General features: G+C 36.3%; 1 non-coding gene across 1 annotated transcript; it reads left to right on the top strand.

The window, feature by feature from the left end:
- Positions 1–14,200: 14,200 nt before the first annotated feature.
- On the top strand, positions 14,201–14,307 carry LOC129903977 (small nucleolar RNA R71). The gene has a single exon (XR_008770337.1). It is a non-coding gene; the product is annotated as a small nucleolar RNA R71 (small nucleolar RNA).
- Positions 14,308–17,986: the final 3,679 nt, after the last annotated feature.

The raw sequence follows: 17,986 nt of genomic DNA on the forward strand, positions 1-17,986 counted from the left end.
TTGATGATTCAAGTGTGATAATTGTTCTCACCACATAGAATCCTTTGTTTGGACAAGAAGCCCTTTTATCAGTATTTGATCATTCTTTAAGACCTTTACATTCGTAGCAAATAAGACTTCATAAACATTGGGTTAAAACCCCTTTCAATAAACTCAAACATTCTTTGAAAGTCATGGTAAAATGTGGTGGGTTTAGCCAATTCAACTTCAAATCATTACATTCAATGCTAGCATGCATAAGAGTAGTGGAATGAACCAATTTAAAACGTACTTGAAATAACCCACCAATTCACTTTAAAACCCTTTCATGCCTTCATATAAGGACCTTTGATAAAACAACAATTCTATGCAATTTAAGAGGCACTATAAGCTAAGATAGGTAAATAAACTTCAAATACGCAATAATCTATGCATTTAAAATCATGATGTGAAAACCCATAAAATTCACAATTGAAATTGAGATACTAAGTTAGAAAATAAATAAAAACCCATATAGCTTGGTGAATTCGACCTTGAGATTGGAAGAGAAGACTTGTTCTTTCTTGAGGAAACCCTAGAATTTTACTTGATGGAGAAAACCTTTGATAGGAGCTTTTGGTAGATGAGGGTTTTGAGAAATTGAAGTGAATGAAAGAATGGAGAGTTTGGGAAGGTTTAGGGTTATTAGATAGGGTGGGTTTGTTCCCAAAACGACCACACTTTGCTGATAAAACATAGGAAAGGACTGAAATGCCCTTTTTAAAATTGAGTCGGACAGACCTTACGATTGGTCCTTACGAGTCATAGAAGGGTTGACGAGTTATAGAAATGACTCATCCAGTATGGTTTGATAAAACCCAGAAAACTGGCCCTCAAAACCTTTACTACGACTCGTCTCTACGAGTCATAAACTCTTCTACGATTCGTAAAAGGGACTCATCCTGCAGAGTCTAAGAAACCATGAGGACTGTCTCTGAACTTTCACTACGAGTCACTCCTACGACTCATAATACCTTTTGTGAGTCATAACTTAGATCGTAGACTAACTTCCTCCTTTAGTCAAATTACCAACCTCAACATTACTTCTATGAGTTAGTCCTGCGACTCGTACAAGCACCTATGACTCATAGGTTGAGTCGTAGAAGCTCATTCAGTCCATTTTCTAAAGATTTTTCCTTCGTTTCGACTTTTTGACTTACGGGGTCCTATAGCATTCTCCCTTGTCGAGGGTTATTTAGTCTTACATATCTAGGTGAGATAAGTCATGTGCTATCACACCCAATTTTTGGATCGTGACATTGATGCGACATTTCTATCTTATAGGATAATTCTCAAACTCTATCGGATTGACATGGCTTTGTACTCGTCCAATTGTTCACCAAATCTTGTTGTATTAGCGTGAGTACGTGTTACCTACATTAGACCTATTTTATTTAAGTAAAATTTACCAAAATCCCATAGTAAAATAACCCAATTACAATCTATCCCTACTCTTTCCAATATTACCCGAAATCTCTCTTTTTCCCTCACTTTCGGATACATCATAATTCTTCATGATACATAGGTAGTTAATACAAAGCATTAATTGCAGTTGAGTTTTTTATGAAAAGTAACGTATTGCAATTTAAGTTTCCTTCTTTCAAGCAATCATGTATTAAAATCAGGTAATTAACCCCCCTAACAACGCTTAATAACTTCAGCAGTTCAAAAATTGAAAATCCAAAAGAGCAGAGCATAGCATTCTTTCGATTTTCAGTCTAATTTTTGAAATTCATTGAACTATTCAAGATGAATATCTTGATTTTACTGAGAATTCTAGAGTTTGGCAATCCGAGGTGAGTATAGTGTGACATTGTTTTGATGACATTCTTCAAGCCCGGCATTGACAGAACAATTGAATAAATATAAGTAATTTCTGATACAATGGATATCTGGCTTAATATAAAATAATATAAAGAAGATATATTAGAATGGATGATACATAGTACATGATCAACACCTTATTTATCATAAATATAATAAAAAGCAACAACAAATGGATCATGAACATCAAAGAAAACAAAAAAATGTATGTATCATGAACACCACAAACAAGCATTAAACCTTATATATCAAGTACATGATTAGTGAAGATACATAGTGAATAAAGATGCATAGTGAACACCTTATGTGTAATGAACATCATAAAAGCAAAAAAAAATGGATCCTAAACATAAAAAAAAATACTTATGTATCATGACTAATATGTAAAGTATCATGAACAATAGAAACACACAACAACCACTTATGTATCATGAACATATTAACAACAAGCACTGCATGACATTATGTATTATCGACATTAAAAATATAAAAAAAAATATATGATACATTTATTCTATATCATATATGATTATGTATCATTAAGGAATTTCATATTGATACATTATAATGTATTCGACAATATGAGATTTAAGGAGAAAAATTGAAATAACTGATACCTTTGGAAGAGTACGGTGTGTTGTAACACCTTCAAAAATTTTCTCTATTTCTTGGGGGTTGTTGAACTGGATATTTCAACTTTTCAACTGGAGATTATGATTTCGCACGTAATTTAGCCATAACTAAGGGATCCTTACGAAGTTTGAATCTAATCTCCATATAACTATTGCGTCCAAAATGCACACGCAAGCGTATGCAATTTCACAAGTAGTAGAGTGGATCTTTCGAGCTGGATATCAAACCCACAAGGAGTTTAATAGGACTACTTATTCCTTTTTAATAAACAGTACCAATTGTGTATTGTAAGAGATTGAGATAAGTCTACTACTACTTTTGATATAAGAAAGATTACTGCTATTAAAAACAATACACTGGTTATGTAGGTTAATCAGATTACGAGAAATTCCAGGGTTGTAGCATAAGAGAAAGTCAAGAATAATATTCTCTGTTTTTAATCTCCGATGGGTTATTTAATTGCTTATTTATAGGGTTGCTAATACAATCATGGTCTTCCGACCTCTAATTGCCTATTTTTATCGACAGCCTAACTACATCGTTGAGCAGGGATAGGCATAAATCAATAAAAATTCATTAAGCTATCTTCCTATTTCTTAACCAATCGTGGTACACATGTATATGTCACTGGCATCCTATATACGAATCATCCTAAGTTACCCTAGCATTAACACATTTCCTACATTCTTTATTCTATCCCCTTGTCCTCTTTCAAATTTAAGGTAGACAAGACATGTATTCTAATGCTAGCCAAACATTAAAATAATAAATAAAAAATACAAGAGTATTTATAATTAACAACCCATCATCAACCAAATATCAAATTATATTACGCCAAAACTTCTTAGCTACAGTCCCAAAATAAGGGCGCTTAGCTACTCATGTTCAACGAAAATACGAAGTACATAGTCTCATAGACATTAATCTTCAAAAGAAATAAGAATAAAAAGGAAACTTATAGTGTGTGTGTTCTCGTCTCTATGCTCATTTCAAAACCTATGTGAACTCCATCCTAAAAGCCCTAGGGGTATATTTATAGGGTTTGGGAAAAATACCCTCTTTTCTTAGTGGAACCTAACTTAATTAAAAAAATCAAAAACTTTGAGCCTTCAGTGGTGTGGGCAGCAGGATTGCACTAGGGTTTGCCCTCCGTAGTTTCACCCTTGGAACGGCGCGCCAGTAGAGCGCCAGGAATGGTCTTCAGTCTTTTTGGTGCAGCGCGCCTGCAGAGCGCCAATATCTATCCTTTATAGTTCAATCATTGGCGTGGTGCGCCATTAATGCGCCCCTGCCCAAATTATCCAATTTTTGCTTTTTTATTCCGTTAAGCTTGTACTACTTGTCCATTATTTTCTTCCGAGCCCTGGCGTTTCTCCCAAAATCCCTGTACTCACTAAATACACACCTTAGTGCAAACTTATTCTTTATTCCATCTAAAATACGAAATTATGCTTCTAAAATATTATCAAAATAACTACTAAATATAGGCAACACAAGGCACATAAATGTGCCTATGATCACCACCCCACACATAGAATTTTGTTCGTCCTCGAATAAAGACCTGACTTATGCATGGACACTAACACAACATATATATAAGGCAATCCGACTTGGCTACACTATTAGCACTTCACTGTTTATTTTTGCTCAAGCATGTTCACATTTCTTACACACGCATGACTAGTTCAACACCTCCTAACCTTGAGTATTGACTCTATAACGCTGTGAACTCATATGCATCATTCGATTAGCAAAAAAATAAATTACTCATTCTTTTTAATTGAACATATGCCTCTCACCACAAATGAATCACCATAAGCACTCACACATAACACTTTTAGCATAAGTGGGTGTACAGTCAAATTCGCTCGCTCTCTCAAACAATTTTGTGCGCCACAGAAGATTTGTCATAGGCTTGCCCGTAGTGTTTTTCTCCACTAATACAAGAGTGTAATAGTTTAGGATCACTAGGAATTCATAGGTTGTAACGTAAGCCGAGGGACAGGTAGGAACTAAATGCCTTAATACATGACATTTCTCATTTAGCTCCACTTAAACCACCAATTTAAACTCACCCCTTCTTCTTGTTTACCCATTATCTTTCAGATTTTATGATAGGGAGTTGATGTTATATTCTCTACTCTTGTTTTCATTTTTTTATACTTTACTATTATAAGATGTAAGTCTATTTCACGCCTTCATACTTTCTCTTTACACGGCTTCATACTCGCTTACAAATTTTCCTTCATTTTTACCTTCTTTCATCTAAGGAGCTTAAGATTTTGGATCAAATTAATGGTCTAAGGAAGAAATGGGAATAGGCTACATATAATGCTTCCAAAGGAAAGTCTTAAGGCTCAAAGGGGTTGGCTAAGAATTATGAATTAAGGTTGGGCACCACACATGGGGAAAACAAAACAGGGTTGTCAAAGAAATGCCTACATCATTTCCTAAACTCCACACTTTTCATTTTATTTAACATACACACCGGGCAAGTTATAGCTCACAACATGTACGCATTAAACATAACAAATCCTCACACATATGGAACATATCCAACTTAAGAATGTCAACTTACGGATCACCAATCACATAATCACAAGAATTCAATATTATGCATGCATCACTTGAGTCGAATACAAGAGCTTAGGTGTCTAAAACTAGTAATTGCATTCCATACCATGTTTTACATCATTCAGCTTGTTTTTTATTCAATCACGCAGCCTAGTCAGACATATTATATATAAACAGACACAATGATGATTAATACCCTTAAGACGATCGTCATCCATCTATCATAGAGCAACGTTACTCAACTAAGACCAACTTACACCTATGACACTTTTTTTGTATGGTTCAAAAGGTAATATCCTTGGCTAAAGAACTGAAAACAGCTACTAAGAAACCCAAAATAAATTCCCTAAAATAAATCTATACAACAATACAGTATTAGAATTCCAACTCCCACCCCATACTTAAATCAAGCACTGTCCCCAGTGCAGAAATGCAATACATAGTACAAGAGTTAAAGAAGGAACTCCCTGATCCACTCAGTCATCATTTCCACCATCAGTGGCAATAGTATCATCAATCTCCATAAGAGTAGTGGTAGCATCATCCTCCTGCTCGTCATCTTCATCATTACCCCCCATATCATCAAACATGGGCTCATCATTATCCAAAGGCTCTTGGAAAGTCGAGCCCATCCGGCACATGTACATAGAACTCTCTATGAGAGGATAGAATTCCACCAATTCAGCCATCTCGTCATCCTTCATCAGACGACCACTAATTCATAACTGCAGCTCTGCCATACAAAATATACAACCCATTCAACTATCATCACGCACTTGTCGGTCAGCGGCTGACAACACCATCCCATGAGTAGTATCTTAGGCCTTTGTCTTGGTCGCATTAACTAATTGACACCCGAAGTATGGGACTCTTGGTGTGCATAAATCATGAACCTCTTCTTCAACCCCCTCAGATCGCAAAAGTCAGGTGATCACACTACCATAGAAAAAATGCCACTTTTTATTATTCTGAAACTTCATCATGTTGAAGCGTAACACATACCCAGCATTCACCTGCAAACCCTTCATCAAGCGGTAAACCAAAACAACCTTATCCCGAGTAACATTAGATATGTGCTTCCTAAGTAAAAATATACTACAAACTATTTTCAACTACACCCTGGCTACACTATTGAGATGTATATATTGCAAGTAGAGAGCCTCTCGGTATCATTAACCCTGTCCCAACGTGCAATAGAATTAACCCTGTACATGGTTTGAAAAATATCTCTATAAAGGGGTTTCTCTTTTATATGCAAATATTCAGAATAGTCACAATGAGGATTTCCCAAAATTCATTCAATGCTAGCTTATTAAAATGGATAGTCTTACCCTTAACTTCCACCTTATTGCTACTAGACTTCTCAGTATTCAAATTTACATAAATTTCACATACAAGAGTTAGAATGCACTCACCTTGGTCCTCGAAGATGTATTGAAGACCCAAATTATAATCTATCACATGAATTTGGGGGAAATCGGCCTGCAACCTACCCTCATTGACATACTCATCTCCCATATACTTGTCCTTCTTTTGGGACTCAGACCAATCCAATCCATACTGCTCCACCGTCTACTTGCTAAAATAACATGGTGGTATTCTTAAGCTTATTGGTTTGGTAGAAGAGGATGCCCCACTTTTCTGAGACATTGTGTTACCCGCTCTTTCTTTTACTTGTTTACCCTTAGGTGCCATTGTAAAAGAGGAAGGAAGAATTTGAAGAGAGAGAATTGGATTATGTGGTTGTGGTGGTGGTTTGTGGATGTTGGTGACTAGAGAAAGAAGAAAAGTAGTGCCTTGGAGTTTTGGGGGGTTGGGTATAACAGTGGAGGTAGTGGGGAAGGGTTTTTCTAGGAGGAATTTGAGTGGGAAGATGAAGGGGAAGGGCTGTAAAAGGTAAAGATTCGGGTAGTGGGAGGTGGAAGAGTTGAGGTAAAGGGGTAGTGAAAGGATTAGGGGTTCTTTTAACGTGGGATTTTTCTAATTTGAGCCCAAACCCATGAATGGCGCGTTGGTGGCATGGTACGCTAGTATCATGCCCACCTAGAGACTACACGCTTAAGGCTGGGTGCAGCACAGCACTATACCACCTATCCAAGCCTTCTGTAGTTTACCCCTGGTGCGGCGCGCCTGCAGAGCGCCCAACCAGGACCTCAGTAGTTTGGGTCCTGGCACTGCGCACTTGCCCGCCATTTCTCTAATTTTTTCATTTCTTGCATTGCATGTCTGCTTCCTCTTGCTCCAAATTATCTCATGTCACTCTGCGCATCAACCACATAAGATTATAAAAAAAACACGGCAAGTTGCTTCCCACCCAGCACCTTATTTTTGGTCATTGCATGACACTTTTTTTCTAGAACTTGTCTTATTCCTAAATTTCTAAGAAAAATAACATAAAATTAAAGTCTACCTTAAAAACAAAATTACAAAATTTAAGTCTTACGTATTAATACAAATCATGTGTTACCTCTCGTGTAGCACCTGATTTACCATCGTGGCATGACCCAGCTCCTTCTTCACTTATCTGCAAGTTCTATAGCTTCCTCCTCACGGTCAACATCATTACAAAGTAGTGCTTGACTCTCTGCATATTAACCAAAAATGTGGACATCTTCATAGCATTTTGCAGCTCTATGAGGTTTCATATCCATTACTTCTAAAGGGCCACACCACTTAGACTGTAACTTTCTTGGAAAAAGTTTGAGCCTAAAGTTAAAGAGGAGTACCTTTTGCCTCGCTTCAAAGTTGCAGGCTACAATATATTTGTCCTTTCATCGCTTTTTATTCTCTTGGTAGAGCTTGGCATTTTCATAGGCGTGAAGCCTAAACTCTTCTAACTCATGCAATTGGTTCAGCCACCTCCATCCTGCTAACTCTGGGTTGAGATTCAGCTTCTTAATTGCTAGTATGCTTGATGTTCCAACTCAACTGGTAGGTGACACGCTTTCCCAAATAACATTTGATATGGAGAGGTCCCAATGGGTGTATTATATGCAGTTTTGTATGCCCATAGTGCCTCATCCAACTTTGCTGATTAATCTTTCCTTTGCGCATTTATAATCTTTTGCAATATCTATTTCACCTCTCTATTGGATACCTTTACCTTCTCACTGGTTTGCAGATGATAAGCCATAAATACCTTATCCCTAACCCCATACTTAGCCAAGAGATTCTACTTTTGAATCATTAGTGGGTAGAGAAACAGCCTCAACTCATTTGGGCACATAGTCCACTTCTACTAAGATATATTGATTCCCACAAGATAATGGAAATGAACCCATGAAGTCCATGCCCCATACATCAAAGATTTCAACCTCCAGAATATTGTTCAAAGGCATTTTATGTCTCCTTGATATTAAGCCCATCCTTTGGCATTGATCATAGTTTTTCACATATCCTACAGCATCTTTAAATAATATAGGCCTAAAGAAACCAGATTGCAATACTTTATGGGCAGTGCGCTCCCCTTTATGATGGACACCATATGGTGATGAGTGGAAAGTATCCAACACTTGGCGCACCTCAGTTTCGGGCACACACTTCCTTACCATTCGGTGTACACCCTACTTGAATAAGTAAGGCTTATCCCATCTATAGAACTTGGCATCATGCATCAACCTTTTCTTCTGTTGTGAGGTTGGATCTGGTAGAAACACTCTACTAACCAAGTAATTGAAGATATCGGCATAGCACAGGAATTCAATCACCTCTAAAGCTAATAGTTGCTCATCTAGAAATTCCTCTTTTGATCTATATCTATTCCCCAACATGTGTTGAAATCTCTAACCTGGAAAGGTGATCAGCAAAATGATTCTCACAGCCCTTGTGATCCTTGATCTCGCTATCAAACTCTTTTAAAAATAAGATCCATCTACTGAGTCATGGCATTGCATCTTTCTTATTGAATAGGTACCTAAGAGCTATATGGTCAGTGTAAATAAACACTTTAGTACCTACCAGATAGGATCTGAACTTGTCAAAAGCATAAACCAGCGCTAGCATCTCCTTCTCTGTAACAATGTAGTTTGCTTGAGCTGAATCAAGAGTATTGCTTGCATAATAAATAGAGTGGAATATCTTCTCTTTTCTCTTCCCAGGACTTCCTCTATTGCTGCATAACTAGCTTCGCACATAAGCTCAAAATGTGGCTCCCAATTGGGAGCAATCAAGATTAGGGCTTCTATGAGCCTCTTCTTCAATAGTTTGAAGGCCCACACACTTCTCATCGAATATGAACTTTACTTCCTTCTCCAATAGACTGCACATGGGCTTGGCAATTTTTGAAAAATCCTGAATGAACCTTTTATAGAACCCAGCATGACCCAAGAAGATGCGGACTCCTTTTACTGAAATTGGGGGAGGTAGCTTCTCTATCACCTCAATATTGGCTTTGTCTACTTCTAGACCCTATTTTGACACTTTGTGACCTAAGAAAATCCCCTCATTTACTAGAAAATGGCACTTTTCCCAGTTTAGGACAAGATTTATCTCTTCACACCTTTCTAACACCCTGTCCAGATTCCGCAAGAATAAATCAAAAGACTCTCCAAAGACTGAAAAGTTATCCATAAAAATCTCCAATAAATCCTCGACCATGTCTTGAAAGATTATCATCATACACCTTTGAAAAGTTGCAGGGGCATTGTACAATCTGAATGGCATACGCTTGAATGCATATGTTCCATAAGGAGAAGTAAACGTAGTATTTTCCTAATCCTCAGGTGCAATTGAGTTCTGATTATACCATGAATACCCATCCAGGAAACAATAGTATTCCTGCCCATCCAACCTGTCTAGCATTTGATCAATGAAAGAAAATGGGTAATGATCCTTCTTGTCGCCTCATTTAGTCTGCAGTAGTCTATGCAAATTCTCCATCCAGTGACTATTCTAGTGGGGATTATCTCATTGTTCACATTTGTAATCACAGTCAACCCCCCCTTTTTAGGTACACACTGGACTAGACTCACTCATTTGCTATTTGAGATAGGGTATATGACACTTGAATCCAACCACTTAATGGCCTTTTCTCTCACCACATCTTTCATCACCGAATTCAGTCTACACTAAGGTTGTATGATTGGTTTGTGTCCTTCCTCTATGAAGGTCTTGTTCATGCACAAGGCTATACTAACCCCATATAGATCTTTCTTCATCCAAGCACTTCCAGAGTTGTTGTAACCTGTATTTCAGATAAAGTAAACGAAAGGAATACTGGTAAAGTATCATTAAGACTAAGGAATGCGTACCTTAGATGAGATAAAAGTGGTTTCAATTCTAGTTTAGGAGCTTCCTTAGTGGAGGGTCTGGGTAAAGGACCCAATATTCTATTCAATAGTTCCACCTATTTTTTCCACATGCTCACATTGTAAGCATCTAACACACCAACAATTTCTTCTCCTAGCATATCACCCTCTATGTCTTGACACATTAACTCTTTCTCCATAGGATCCCTTGATTCCACGTATTTCTCTGCCACTGCTTCATCAATCACCATTTTGCAGAGAGCTCTTCGTATACAGCAGGTAGTTTAAATATGTTATACACATCAAATACTTCCACCTTGTCATAAGCTCTCATTGTAAGCCAGCTAGCAGCTACATCTATCAATACCCCTTATGTTGCCAAGAATAGGCATCCCAAAATAAAAGGGGCCTCCATATCTAGCTCAAAGTCTAGGATGACAAAGTCCATTGGGAAAATGAGTGATCCCACCTAGACTAAGACATCTTCAATGATTCCACCTGGTCTAACCAAACGGTCTTCCAGTTGCAACAAAATGGTGGTGGGCTTCAGATTTCCCAAGCATAATTTCTTGAACATAGAGGTGGACATCAAGTTGATACTTGAACCCAAGTCACATAATCTTCTTGCATTCACACACCTTCTAATAGTAACCTATATCGTGAAACTCTTGGATCCTTCTGCTTGGTTGGGAGCTTAACTTTATTCAGAATTCTAGAACTGCACTCCTCAGTGAGTGCCACTATTTCATACTCAGCCAAATTTCTCTTTTTGACCACAATGTCCTTGACATACTTGGCGTACTTAGGGATGCCCTACAAAACATCAATCAAAGGTAAGTTAATTTGTACATGTTTTAGCAAGTCGATGAACTTCTTAAAGCATTCCTCCTCCTTCTTCTTCTTGAACTTTTTGTGGGAATAGAGGAGGAGGTTTTGTTTTTGGTTCTTCATCTGCCTTTGACTTAATGGATTCACTTTCTTCGCCAACTTGTCCTTTACCTTTCACCTCAGCCGATTTAGTTTGGGGAGTTAATTTAGTTAGTGGGTGACCACTATGGGTACTCACTGCATTTACCTATTTGGGGTTTGGGTCAGTGTTACCTAGCAAACCACCTTGTTGGTGAGAGTTTTAGGTACTTTCCAACTGACCCAACTATTTTTCTAAATTTTGAGTAGCTAACTGATTTTGACAAACATCTGCAAATAAATTAGCTTGGTCAATCATGATCTGTTTCAACATGTCCTCAATACTCATGGTTTCTGGTTTTCCTACACTCTAATTACTTTAGCCTTGATTATTATACTATTTCCCACTTCCTTGTGGTCTGAATTGGGTCTGCCCTTGATGCTAATTTTGCTGATTTACACCCCATAAAAAGTTTGGGTGGTTTCTCCAATTTGGGTTGTAAGTATTTTTATAGTTCTAATTACTTGTGCATTACCTACAAAGTTCACATACTCGGAATTAGCTCCATAGTATTTTATTGTACGTTTACTACTTTCACAAATCTCACACCACATTGGTTGCTATTGAACCATATTTACTGACACTTGTTGATGTCCCAATGCCAAATTGATAAAATGTGTGGACATCATATTCTCCATTAATGTAATATATGCATTCAAGGCGGTCATAGCTTCAACTTCCAATATTTCTGCTTGTTTCTACACCACCAGTCTGGAGTTTCCTCCGTTCCACTCAGAATTTCCCTGAGATATGTGATTCTGCAGTGTATACACCTCATCATAGGTTTTTTCCAATGCCTGTCCACATGTTGTAGTGTTATGACCCGACCTAGGGCCTAGTCGTAACACGAAGATCGAATCCAACCAAGCCTCTTGTACATATCAAAAGCATACATAAGGTAAAATATAAAAGCAAAAACATCATAAGAGAGTCTAAAACCATGAATAGAAATCTGAAAATATCTTATGACAACATAGACTCAAACATATGTCCAACTAGATGCCTCTAAATATGAGTATGGGCGGGGGATAAGACATGTCCCTAGCTCATCCTCAATTTACGACGTAAACAAAATTCTTTTAAAAAGAAAACAGTAACCAACTTAAAACTAGTCCCCAATCAATGAGGACTCACCACAACACCTTTGGATAGGAACACCTACTAGTTACATAGACGATAAGGATCTTCAACCTCAACCCCTACATTATAAAACAATGTAGACAAAAAGTATGCATTAGTACGTTGGAATGTACTAAGTATGAGAGCGTCAAATGCAATGTAAATCATGGAATATAAAGGTCAAGTAAATCACATGATAAGATGGAATAAGTAAAGTCATGAGAAAATCATATTGACCCAAGCATTTAAAAGCATAAGTTCAAAATCATAACATACTTAGAAATCATACATATGTGGGATAGGAACCATAACCGACAATAAGACCATGCGAGCTAGAACATGGAATCCGATGATACCCACATCGAGAAGGACGGGGCTACTTTGCCAAGGTAGACTCCTAATCATGAACATGTACTATTTGTGGATCCACTAGCTAGGCCATAAAGGCAACCTACGGTGGCACGTAGTTTATGGGACATGAGGCTGCTACTAAGGCTTTTGGTAGGGCCCCCACCTCAAGTCCACTCAGTGCTAAGTCAAATCCCATGGAATACATACATAACATAAGATCATAATTTCATATATCATAGTCATGATCATAGGTTTGAAATCATAGAGTAGCTTATTTTCATAACATACTTGTAATGTGAGAATTGCCCTTTCATCATTACAATCATATTAGCATAATTCATATCATTAGGCCTTAGGTCACCACATAGGTCCCTAAGTTACCTTACTTCAGAGCTTGCATACAATTCATACCTTGAAACATACTTATAATTCATGATCATAATGGAAATACATAGTCATAATTCATACTTTAAAAATTTATGATCATAGCTTGAACTTGAAATTAGGGTATGACATGAATGCATGATCAATTGACTTGGAAATCATGAAATTAACTCAATATGCATGATTATAAACTTCATATCAGCCTATACATAATTCATATAGATAATATCATTTGGAAGTATAATTGAAAATACTCATAATTTATATTATGAACCCTAGAAATCAAAATAGGAGAACTCATGAGAAAACTCTTCAATTTAATTCAATAACCATCAATTTATATCAAAATAGACTCATGGTCATACTTTAAATTAAAATTCATGCAATTGGAATAGAGATCACAAAATCCATGAAATACCATACTTTAATGTGATAGAAAATCTTGAGAATTGATTGAGCTTCATGGATGAAAAGATCTATGAATCAATACCCACATATCTTGAGTGAGAACACAAATTAATTTGAAAAAACTTGAGAGTTTTGATGGAGAGCTTGAGTGAATTTGCTTAAAGTCTTCAATGGAAATCCTTGAGAGCCTTTTTGTAGAGAGAGAAATATTTGATAGATGAATTATCGAAGAATGAATAGAATTAGCGCTTTAGGTTAATTTATAGAGTTGAATTAGGTCCTAAAAACGTCTAGGTTCATTAAATAATAATTTGGGAAAAGTCTAAAACGCCCCTTAAAAAACTCAATTCGGCCAAAATTCCTTTCCAGGTTCATGACGCGGTCCTGTCGCGGACCACACTATTTTGTGAATTCTTCAAAAATCTTTCTTCTGATCTACGGGTCCTAAAAATTCACTGAGGCCATTTTCTCACAGGTTTTGACATCCTGATCGATATTCCGAACTCGAATTTTTCAAAAAGACTAAGGATAATGCGTTGCATGAGCGGCTTATTTCCAAGGCATTTTAAAGGTATTTTTTGGGCATTTTTGAGGGATGTTACTTGTAGAGTCAAGAAGAATTTTGTTGTTAGGTTCCAATCCCTCAATGAAGGTACGGACTAACACCTCATTAGCTTAATGATGGTGAGGACAACTGATGAGTAGAGATTTAAACCTGTTTCAAGCTTGATATAAATTCTCTCCAGATTTTTGTTTAAAGCTCAGGATTTTGCTTCTCAACTTTGTTGTCTTTCCCGAAGGAAAGAACCTGATTAGAAATTTACGAGCCAAGTCATTCCACTTAGTAATGAAATTTGTGGTTCCGACTTCAATCACCTCTTTGCTTCCCCCAACGGCGAAAAGGAAAACAATGTTAGCCTCACATAATCATGAAATACCCCAGTTGGCGTGTAAGTATCATTAATTTCCAAAATATTCTGGATGTGTTACTTGGGGATCTTTGTGAGACAAACTAGTAAACTACCCGTTAGTGTGCAATTGTTGCACCATATTCTATTTCATCTCAAATCCACCTCCAGCCAGCGATTTATGAATGTTGGAAGTGTGACATTTGCTGTGAGTGAGACTGCCACATCACGCACTGTCCTTGCTACTATCTCTACAGATACCACTTTTGGTAAATCTTAATTATCCCCCGAATTGAGTTTCTATATTGGGTATTAAGAAGCCACTCTTCGCCTTTGTTGATGGAAGAATCATTTAGGCTCAGATAATGGCTCTACAAGCTCCCTATTTCTGCCTAGTGTATTGCCTTAGTTACCTGCAAAAATTCACAGCTAAGATCAAGTTGTCAACACTAGCACAATCAATATAGAAACTTTAAAAAGAAAAAATTGCCTAATTTAAAATCTCCGACAACGGCGCCAAAAACTTGTTGCGTTCAAAACGCACACACAAGTGTACACGGTCTCACAAGTAGTAGAGTGGCTCTTTCGAGTCGGATATTGAACCCACAAGGACTTTAATAAGACTACTTATTCTTTTTTAATGAACTGTACCAATTGTGTGTTGTCAAAGATTGAGATAACTCTACTACTAATTTCGATATAAGAAAGATTATTGCTATTAAAAACAATGCACTGGTTATGTAGGTTAATCAGATTACAAGAAATTCTAGGGCTGTAGCATAAGAGGAAATCAAGCCTAATATTCTCCACCTTTAGTCTATGATAGGTTATTTAATTACTAATTTATAGGGTTGCTAATACAATCATGGTCTTCCAACCTCTAATTGTCTATCTTTATCGACAACCTAACTACATCATTGAGTGAGGATAGGCATGAATCAATAAAAATTTATTAAGCTATCTTCCTATTTCTTAACAAAATGTGGTACACATGTATGTGTCATTGGCATCCTGTATACGAATCACCCTAAGTTACCCTAGCATGAACACGTTCCCTACATTCTTTGTTTTATCCCATTGTCCTCTTCCGAATTCACGGTAGACAACACATGTATTTTAATTCTAGCCAAATATTAAAATAATAAGAACGAAAATGCAGGAGTAATTAAAATTAACAACCCATCATCGACCAAACATCAAATTATATTACGTCATAACTTCGTAGCTACAGCCTCAAAATAAGGGCGCTTAACTACTCATGTTCAATGAAAAACACAAAGTACATTGTCTCATACGCTTTAATCTTCAAAAGAAAGAAGAACAAAAAGAAAACCTAAAGTGTGTGTGTTCTCGTCTATATGCTCTTTCGAAACCTGCGTGAACCCCTTTCCAAAAGCCCTAGGGGTCCATTTATAGGGTTTGGGGAAAATACCCTCTTTTTCTAGTTGGAACCAAACTTAATTAAAAAAATCAAAAATTTCAGAACTTCAGTGGTGTGGTGCGCCAGGATCGCGTTAGGGTTTGCCCTCAGTAGTTTCACCCATGGCGCGGCGCGCCAGCAGTGCGCCAAGAATGGTCTTCAGTTGTTTTGCCTTTGGCGCGGCGCACCTGTAGAACGCCAGTGTCTATCCTCTGTAGTTCAAGCACTGGCACGGCGCGCCATCAATGCGTCCCAACCCAGATTGTCCAATTTTTGTTGTTTTTTTTCCGTTCAGCTTGTACTACTTGCCCATTGTTTTCTTTTGAGCACTGGCTTTTCTCCTAAAATCTCTACACTTACTAAACACACACCTTAGTGCACACTTATTCTTCATTCCATCTAAAACACGCAATTATTCTTCCAAAATATGCTCAAAACAACTACTTAATATGGGTAAAACAAGGCACATGGGCACATAAATGTGCTTAAGATCAATAACCTTCCCAGAAGAATCAGACCCCGATGAAAAAAGTATTCCTTGATGTTGGTTTAACTGTGTAAGATCAACACTAAAAGATGGAGCCGAATCCATATGTATCCAAAATTGTAGATGAAAACTAAACAAAAATTTACAGTGAAATCGATGGAGATTTAACAGTGATGAAAAAAAAAGGAAATTGAAATTGAAAGAGAATGGAGAAATTGTATTACCTTTTTTAGAAGTTCAAATTTGAGAAGAATGTGGACTGTAATTCAAAAAAAAAAAAACGGGTCTGTGTGGGCTTGAATTGAGGCGTAAATTTAGGATAGTTGGGAATGAAGAGAACTGATGTATCAGTGAGATGGAGAAAGAAATAAGAAAAGAGGAATTTTTGAAATTTTTCCAAATGGTAGAGAATAATAGGAAATATAAAAATATAAGGTGTATAGCTTGGTAATTTTTCCTTTATTTAATTGTTTATAAATTCTATTGGATTGACATATAATTTGTATGTGTTGTTATAAGGTGTTCTTTGAATCTGCAATTTCAATTTTATCAAATCACGTCAAATCTAACCCAAATAATCTCAAATTTTAAATCATGCTTCTAAACTCCGACACAATCGATCCTCAATCACCAATTTAATCAAATAACACCAAATTAAGAAGACCCACTTTGTTTTCTTCAACCTTTTATAAGGACCAATAACGTAGTTTTGAGATTTTTAAAGAAAAACCACCAGATCAATGGTTGAACATAAATTTATGCATAAATAATCATCATCCAAATCATTTAAACATTAATCAACCATTATTTTTTCTTTAAAATATTTGTAGTTGAAATTTACTATGTGCATGGCATGAATGATGAATACCATAAATAGTTTAATATTTATTTTATACATAATATATATTTTATAAATATTATTACACAATACTCTAATATAACTGTTGTATTATCAAGATTGTGATGTTGTAATAAATGCCATTGCAGTTATAAGTAGAATTTTGTTATAAAGAAATCAAATATAACATGAAAAATTCATATTGACAAAAATCAGATCATTAGAGTGAAATGTTATTATAACTAATGTCATATAGTGATTTACCTATATAAGGTTAGATGAGAAAAATACAATCGATCCAAACTATTTATTAATCAAAATAACTGAGTATAATATATTACAAACCATGCCTAACAAGCAACAGCCCTTTCGTTGCAAGTTCGTGAGAAATATGAGGGTTTCATGAAGGATGAAAATCTTTCAAAACAAGTTAGAAATTTGCAATAAAATTACTCCATTGATTTTGAAAAATTAGAATTGGACAAGTCAAGTCAATCTTTCAACCAACAAGGCTCCAACCACGTTAGATATACAAGATCACCTTTTCATTTTGCACTTTTCCTATTTACATTGTTCGACAAGTTATTCCGTCTTTTGGATATTTCTTTCTTTGGTCGTCCACCATATATATTCTTCACTTCTTCTCTCTATTTTTCCTTTTCTTCTTGCTCCTCTTTTAATTTTAAATTATTTGAAAATGTGAAAACACTTTTTATAGTTTTTGATTTTTTCTCTCAATCCTTTATTCAAGATTTCACGATATGTTTGAAAAAATATAGAATTTCAAAAAGAACTTGAACAAAAATTGA

This window comes from Solanum dulcamara, chromosome 1, assembly GCF_947179165.1.
Source record: "Solanum dulcamara chromosome 1, daSolDulc1.2, whole genome shotgun sequence".
Lineage (NCBI taxonomy): Eukaryota > Viridiplantae > Streptophyta > Magnoliopsida > Solanales > Solanaceae > Solanum > Solanum dulcamara.